The sequence below is a fragment of the Micromys minutus genome (assembly GCF_963924665.1).
Source record: "Micromys minutus genome assembly, chromosome: 23".
NCBI classification, from domain to species: Eukaryota; Metazoa; Chordata; class Mammalia; order Rodentia; family Muridae; genus Micromys; species Micromys minutus.
The window spans coordinates 20402432-20411396 of record NC_137958.1 but is presented as its reverse complement, the minus strand read 5'-3'; positions in this window follow the sequence as shown (position 1 = coordinate 20411396).

Sequence of the window (8965 nt, the reverse complement as noted above, 5' to 3'; positions counted from 1 at the left end):
TAAATAAGCCAAATATTCTGAAATTGTGCGTTTTGCAAATGCTCTGTTTTCATGGGTCTTGTTGGTGAGAGGCTATCATGGACAAATACACAGTACAAGCTCACAGAGTCAGGACACATGCTACACATACGGAGCCCTGGCTAAGAAGAAACTGAAAACAGTTTACCACATTTGAAGAGCTTGTCCAGAATCAGGAAAAGGGTTATTTCCTGGGCACCTACTGCTAAGCCTTTAATACATTGAAACAAATTACTATTGGGTAATCATCTCCAATTATTTAATTATATTACAATTACACCCTTCTCTTGTTGGTTGTTTTTACTTTTGAAAAATAAATAAAATCTCTTGACTCCCTTACGGCAATCCGCATTTGCTATAGTCTCGAAGTCATTAAGTGGCTAGAGATTGGACTTGAGAAAAGTTTCACTTTGTTTGTGTGTTAACATTACAGAAAGCAAAGTAATAAGCCAAGAATTTGGGTAAGAATTTTCTAAGGATACATTTGATTTGATTATGTAGATAAAGACATCTTGATATTATTTTTGTATATGACATAAAGCGATTTCATCCATCTGCATGTTAGAAATATGAGCAAATGGTGAAAGTGACTTTAGGAGATCCACGTTATGCAACTCAGTGATTCACCATTGCACTTAAAAATAACAGGAAGTACAGTGGGGGACCTCGTTAGGGACAGGAGGTCACGGACTCTTAGGTCTGTGATGGAAAGAGCGTTGCTCTGAAAATGTAATGTATGGCTTTAGTGTTCAGGGGACAGAAAGTCAGGTTTATTTTGTGGCCATTGGTTTCTAGATGAAATGAACAATATACTGTTGAGTGTGTGGAGTAAAAGTAAATTAGAAATAAAAGGCCAGTGGCCAAAATGATACCTAAATCAGAGTGCATCCTTACATAAGTTCTTTAACCTCAACATCCCTAAGGTATCAAAGTACTTAAAATGTTTGTGTGTGTGTGTGTGTGTGTGTGTGTGTGTGTGTGTGTGTGTGTGTGTGTGTGTTGCTTTTGCTTTGTTTTGATTTGTAACAGAAACACATTCTTAAAGAGTACAACACTATTTTAGGTATCTCCTTTAATTTCTAGCCGCAGATGGCAGTGGGACCACGAGGCAAAGCAACAAAGAATTTTCTTCAGTACCATTAGGATTCATAATTTAAGAAATGACTACAGAAAAATCCACCAAATGGAAGCATTTTCTAAAATTCCTCTAGCATGTGCTTCTTTTTAAATAAAATTGGTAAATCAATGAAGGTTTATTTTGATTTGGGGCATTCATCTGTTTTAAAGAAAACAATTATAAAATGTTATTATTGTCTTTTCCAGTTCTCTTCTTTGATTCAGGTGGACTTCTTACTATAAACTACCTTCAAACTGATAGACAAAAGTTCATATAATCTGGATTTTTTTCTTCATACATAGATACTTAAAAGGAGTCTTTGAAGGAAGCTTTGTAGCTTGAAACTCATGGCACATTCAATTCAAATAGATTTTTTTTATCTGACAATCCTTGGTTAGTATTTTGAATTGCTTTATTTTTTTGCCCTAGTATTTTCTGGTTTGATTTACCTTCAAGGGCACATAAGTTTCAAATAGCAAGGATGCTAAGTAGGAAGAAAGAGAATGAGAAGGAACCATTGCGACCATCTGGTTCCCAGGTGCCATTTGGGATATATCAATTTTACTATGCCAGTATGCCACATGGCATGGTCAGTCACCCCTGTTACATACACAGATAGTACGTGTCTCACTCTAATGTCTAGACTAGGAAATAAAAATATTCTTTCATTTACAGAAAATCTTGTTTTATTTTGAAAAGAAAGGCTAGTCTAAAGTCAAAGGTTAAAGAAACATGTAATTTTTGAGGACATGGTAGGTATCCTCTTAATGAGATCTGTATTTGTATATATATATATATATTTATGTATATGATATACCCTGTCTTTTGAAGGAATTTCATTTTATTCGAGACCACGGGCTAAACTCTGATTCTATGGGAAAAAATCACACCTTAGCAAATATCCTATGACACACAACACCCTCTAGCAACAGCCAGGCTACAGTAGCAGGACCAAAGTACACAGAAATGACAGAACATATCCTACAGAGAACAGATAACCAGACTAGCATGTTTGTCAGACTGTTTTACCCTCATTTTCAGATCCTGCAGATTATAACATGAATGCAGTTTTAAAAAATAATAGCTTGCTGACCTGTATGGAAATTCTCCAAGTTTGTTGTAAACACAATAAAAACCATGCACCTCTAGACTTGGGTCTCTCACTCTGACCCGCTGTGATGTAGATGAGAGACCTTGGTTGAGCTCAAAATATATGGCCCTTGTTTGTTAACATTGGAATTGGCTCCTCGGTGGTCTTTTGGGGTCCCTGAAACTTGGGCATATGGTCTACCCCAAATCTCTGCCCCTAAAAGCCTGGAGATATATGATATTGGGCTCTTTAGAACATCTAAGGCATTAGAGAATTACAAAAGGTGACAGATTTAAAATGTTACAGTAAAAATGTTCCAATCTGCCTCTTCCTCCCTTTTATCCTGTACATTGTCCTGTAGCATTCATACTTTTATGTTAATTCCACTTCCCCAAGAAAGGCTGCCTAGTTGCACATTCAGGAGACTTCATCCGAACCTGCCCATTTTAATTAGCAAAGTAAAGGCAAGAACCTGTGACTGAGCAGAGGGAGAGAGGTAGAGAGGAAAGGGGAAAGTGAGGGAGGACAGAGGAGGATCAAGAGGAGAAGGTCCAAAATGGAGATCAAGAAGAATGACTTGGATCCAGGTGGACTTAATTCACATTAGGTAGCTATAAACAGTTTAAGAATTTTATAGTTCTTATATCTCATATTGAAGGGCAGTTTGTATCTTTGTCTATTTGATGTAACCTTATTGTGTAGAGGGTTTGTGGATTGAGAGTTTGATATATAAACCTGTATGAAAAGCTATCAGTCTTAGAGTCATATTTGTCTTGGGCAGGGCTGTAGTTTTACCTGGAATGGAGGCAGTCATGTGGGCAGAACGAGATCAGGGGCATCTTGGACCCACTCCATGAACTGCTCCATACTAGAAGCAGTGCCTGCGGAGTGAGACTGTGGGGGCCAATAAAGAGATGAGATATTCCATTTTTTAATATTTACTGCAACATTATCCATTGGCTTTCTTTCCTAGCTTATAAAGAAACCTGCACTGGCCTTGCAGTAAGTGCTACAGACACACAGCTTACTCACAGCCCATTGCAAAATTTAGAAATGGAAGAACTTAAGGGGCTTTAAGCTTGGTTCCAAAGTAAAGACTCTGTTGATGGCAGTAATAGAATTAGAGTTTCCTTTTCTGCTTAAAACTAAGGAAGTGGAAAGGTAAACCGATGCAAATAAACACAGTTATTTCTTCCTACCTTAGATGAATTTTGATGTAGAGGAATTTTAATCCACTAGCTGCTCTGATAACACCCAAAGTCCTTCTAGGTCTGTGTGCTCTGGCAGGAACACAGACAAACCCTTAATGCACACCTTTAATTTCTTCTGACTTAGAATCTTTTCATACTCACCTTATATCCCAAGCAGTGACATCTATTTGAAGGGCAAATAAAGTGAGGAATTAAAAAAAGATTTGACAGAATGAATCAGAGATAGGATATGCTCAACTCTCAGGGGAAAAGCTGTTTAAGGGCAGTGCACTGAAAGTGGAGGTAGTTAAGTCAGCTCAGGCCATCAGTGAGCTGGAATTGAGTAAGTTGGGAGCCATTGTTGTGAGTGCAAGACAATGGGACTGGTTCCTTTGTGAATTCATTTGTTGACTTCTCTCCAGTCAGTCGGTTTAATTGAGTTCTGTCAGCTCAGTTCAGAAAACAGGTTTCACCTAGATAATAAAAATGAGCCAGAAGGTAGAATACATTACCAGAGTTAGTTTGAGGCCAAGCAGAACAGTTTATGAAGAAGCCAAGAGAGTCAGACTGAATCAGTCAGTTTGAAGAAGTAAATGCTAGAACAGCTGAGGTGAACCAGCCAGCCAAAGTTCAGAAAGAACAAGAACGGATGAGATTATTCAGCAGGAAGTCTCAGAGGCTGAAACATTCTTGGCCTAGGTTAGCAGATGGAAGCTGGAGGCTGAAGCTTTCAAGGTTCATGTTTGTGAAGATTAGATTGTGTGGAGGTGAACAGCTTCCAGGTCTGGGCCTAGGGTTACTTAGATAGAAACAGTACTGAACCTAGGCTATTTATTTGAAAAGCTGGGTACTGTTCTAAACTCTTGCCTTCATCAGAGGAAAAAAAAAGCATATTTACTATTATACTTTGAGATCAACAATTCTTGGAAAACTACCAGGCAAATCTGGACAATATTAAGGTTGTTGTCTGTAAGAAAATTCTGTGTTTTACACAGGTTCTAAGACACCAGGAGAAAGCGAGTTTCATTTTCAATAACCACTAAAATAAATAAAGGGCCTGGGTATCTAGTTTTCTCTATCCCACTGTGTGACCTTCAATGTTTATCTCTTTGCCTTTACTCCATTAAAGGTATCTATTTCTACCACTTTTATAGTCTTTTTTTTCCCTGATACCATTGTCTCTGATAGTGCTCAGAATATAAGTCTTCTCTGAATCAGATAAGTGGTCCTCAACTTCCCCTCTGTATGTAAAGGAGGCTTTGTGTCTTGGGTTACAGAATTTTCTTGAGATAAATATTAAACCAATCCTTCAAATTCCTGTTCTGAATGAGGGCCAACTGAAGCCTCTAACACTATTTCTCATAGTTTTTCCTGTATTTATCTTGTCTCAAAAACATTTGTGTCAAATGTATATTATTGATTTTACACATTTGCAGGTTAATAGTATAAAATACAATTCATTTCTTTTATTAAAAACTATTAATGCGTATTATTTCAGGTGAATTCTAATGCGATATACTCATACTACAGTGTTGGACTTTACACTGGCATAGTGTGAGACCTGAAACTAGATAATAAGCAGAAATGTGCTTTATGAGTCTCATGTGGAAAAGAACATTCCTAGTCATTCATAAATCTTGGCTTGCTTTTACTTTGCAATTCTATAATGACAAAAAAAATACCCAGCAAAATAATCCATCCCTTTACATTTAATATTCTTTAAAGGTATCATTCTATTTATAAAGCACTGTTTTGTATATTGCACATAAAAGTTACTTAATTAACAAAAGCACTAAATAATTATATTACAATATATCAAGACTTATCTGTGATTTATAGAATGCTGACATATACCTGGAAAGTCCAAAAGGAAGTTCTACACAGTACAAGCTTAGACAATTCATCCTTTGTTTCCAATCTTATCTTACCAGAGAAAAACAAAGCCTGTAGTGAAGTCAGTTCTGGCATTTCATACCAACATGGCAAAGTAGATATAGTACTAGTTTGTTTTCCTGTCAATCTCAAGGATACTTCATGAGACAATGTGAAAATGGTGGTATAATAGTTTGTAGGAAAGAACATAAATTAAGAGTATTTAATTCTTTTTTATCGAATATATTTTATTTACATTTCAAATGTCTTCCCCTTTCCCAGATTTACGTCTTTATCCCCTATCCCATTACCCTTCCCTCTGCTTCTATGAGGGTGTTCACCCAACCACCTACCCCTTCTGCCTCTCCACCCCGACGTTCCCCTACACTGCAGCATCAAACCTTGGTAGGCCCAAAAATTTCATTCTCTGCTACAGGTGCAGCTGGAGCCATGGGTCCCTCCATGTATACTCTTTGGATAGTCCTATAATGCCTGGGAGTTCTGGTTCGTTGGTATTGTTGTTCTAATGGTATTTCAAACCAATTCAACTCCTTCATTTCTTTCTCTATCTCCTATATTAAGGACCCTATTCTCAGTTCAGTGGGTGGCTGTGAACATATGCTTCTGTATTTGTTATGTTCTGACAGAGCCTCTCAGGAGATAGCTATATCAGGACACTGACAACATGCACGTCTTGGCCGCAGCAATATTGTTTCCTTCAGTGGCAGAATAGAAAATCCCCTGGTGGGGCAGTTCCTGGACAGCCTCTCCTTCAGTCTCTGCTCCAAGTTTTGTCTCCATATTTCCTCCTGAGAATATTTTACTTCCACCTTCAAAAAAATTGAAACATCCACACTTCGGTTATGCTTCTCGAGCTTCATGTGGTCTGTGCATCGTATCTTGGGTACTTCCAGCTTTTGGGCTAATATCCACCAATCAGTGAGTGTATTTTTGTGATTGTGTTACCTCACCCAAGATGATATTTTCTAGACTTATCCACTTTCCTAAGAATTTCATGAGGTTATTATTTTTAATAGCTGAGTTATACTTCATTGTGTACATGTACCACAATTTCTGTATCCATTCCTCTGCTGAAGGACTTCTGAGTTCTTTCCAGCTTCTGGATATAAATAAGGCTGCTATGAACATAATGGAGCCTATGTCCTTGTTGTATATTGGAACATTTTTTGGTTATATGCCTAATAGTGGTATAGCTGTGTCCTCAAGTAGTACTATGTCCAATATTCTAAGTAATCGGCAAACTGATTTCCAAGAGTTGTTGTTCCAGCTTGCAATTCCACCAAGAATGGAGGCATGCATGTTCCTCTTTCTCTGTATCCTTGCCAGAATCTGCTGTCACCTGAGTTTGTGATCCTACCCATTCTGAGTGGTGTGAGTTGGAATCTCAGGGTTGTTTTGATTTGCATTTACCTGATGAGTAGGGATGATGAACATTTTTAGGTGCTTCTAAACCATTTGATATTCCTCAGTTTGCAAACTTTTTTTTGTTTAGGCTGCATTTCATTTTTAATTAGATTTATTTGATTCTATCTTTGTATATATTGGATATCAGCCCTCTATTGGATATAGGATTAGTAAGGATCTTTTCCCATTTTGTTGGCTGTCCTTTTGTCCTAATGACAGTGTTTTTTATCTTACAGAAGCTTTGCAATTTTATGAGGTCCAGTTTGTTGACTTTTGATCTTAGAGCATAAGTCATTGGTGTTTTTGTCAGTAAAATTTCCCCAGTGTTGATGTGTTCAAGACTCTTTCCCACTTTCTCTTCTATTAGTTTGAATGTATCTAGTTTTATGTAGAGGCCCTGACATCAGGAAATAACCAAACTCAGGGCTGAAATCAGCCATGTAGAAACTGAAAGAATTATACAACAAATCAAGAAAACTAGGAGCTGGTTCTTTAAGAAAATCAACAAGACAGATAAACTCTTAGCCAGAGTAACCAGAGGGCACAGAGAAAATTATGAACAAAATCAGAAATGAAAACAAAGGCATAACAATAGAAATTGAGAAAAATTTTAAAAAATCTTCAAATCCTGCTACAAAAGCCTATATTCAACAGAACTGAAAAATCTGAATAAAATTGATAATATTCTAGGTGACAAAGGTAAATCAGGATCATCAGGATCAGATAAACCATCTAAACAGTCCCATAACCTTTAAGAAAATACAAGCAGTCATTAAAATTCTCCCAACCAGAAAAATAAAAAAATCTCAGAACCAGATGTATTTAGTGCAGAATTCTTTCAGACCTTCAAGGAAGACTTAATATGAATACTCTCCAAATTACTCCACAAAAGAGAAATAGAAGGAACACTATCCAATTCTTTCTATAAAGCCACAATTATGCTTATATGTAAACCAAAAAAAGACCATGCAATAAAAGAGAACTTCAGAATATCCTTTTTTTTTTGAACATCGATGCAAAAATACTCAATAAAAATTCTCACAAACTGAATACAAGAACACATCAAAATGATCATCCATCATGATCAAGTAGGCTTCATCCCAGTGATGCAGGGATGCTTCAATATATGGGAATCTATTAACATAACCCAATTTATAAACGAACTAAGAGGAAAAAACACTTGATCATCTCATTAGATGATGAGAAAGCATTTGAGAAAATTCAAAACCCTTTCATGTTAAAAGTCTCAGAAAGATCAGGAGTTCAAGGCCCATATCTAAATGTAGTAAAAGCATTATACAACAAACCGGTAGCCAACATTAAACTAAATGGAAACATGAAAAAAAATCTCACTAAAATCAGGGACTAGAAAAGGATGCCCACTCTCTCCCTACCTATTCACTATAGGATAAATAATGTATAGGATATTCAAAGAATAAACAGGCTGCCAAAGGAATTAGGGAAACAATATTTCTCACAATAATTGCAAACAATATAAAACACCTTGATGTGTTTCTAACCAAGTAAGTGAAAAATCTGTATGACAAGAACTTCAAGTCTCTGAAGAAAGGAATCATAGAAGATCTCAGATGATGAAAAGATCTACCATGCTCATGTATTGGCAGGATTGATATAATAAAAATGGTCATTATGCCAAATGCAATTTACAGATTCAGTGCAATCCCCATCAAATTCAAACTCAATTCTTCATAGAATTGGAAAGAGCAATTTGCAAATTAATTTGGACTAACAAAAATCACAAGATAGTGAAAATTTTTCTGAAGATCCAGAGATGAACCTATACTTTTATGGTCATTTTATTGTTGACAAAGGAACTAAAATCTTCCAGTGAGAAAAGGTCAGCATTTTCAAAAAATGGTGCTGGTTCAACTAGCAGTCAATACATAGAATAATGCCAATCAAATTATTCTTAATTGTAGAAAGCTCAAGTCCAAGTGAATTAAGAACCTCCACATAAAACTGGATACATTGAAACTAATAAAAGAGAAAGTAGAGGAGATCCTTGAACACATAGGCACAAGGGAAAATTTCCTGAACAGAACACCAATGGTTTATATTCTAAGATCAAGAATCAACAAATGAAACCTTATAAAACTGAAAAGCTTCTGTAAGAAAAAGATATTGTCAATAGGACACAACATTTATACATCTCAGAAGGTCTAGTTTGGAGAGCAGTTCTGAAGCTGAAGGGTTTTCATTGGACTAGAATCTGAAAGTGTGGTTTGATTTATG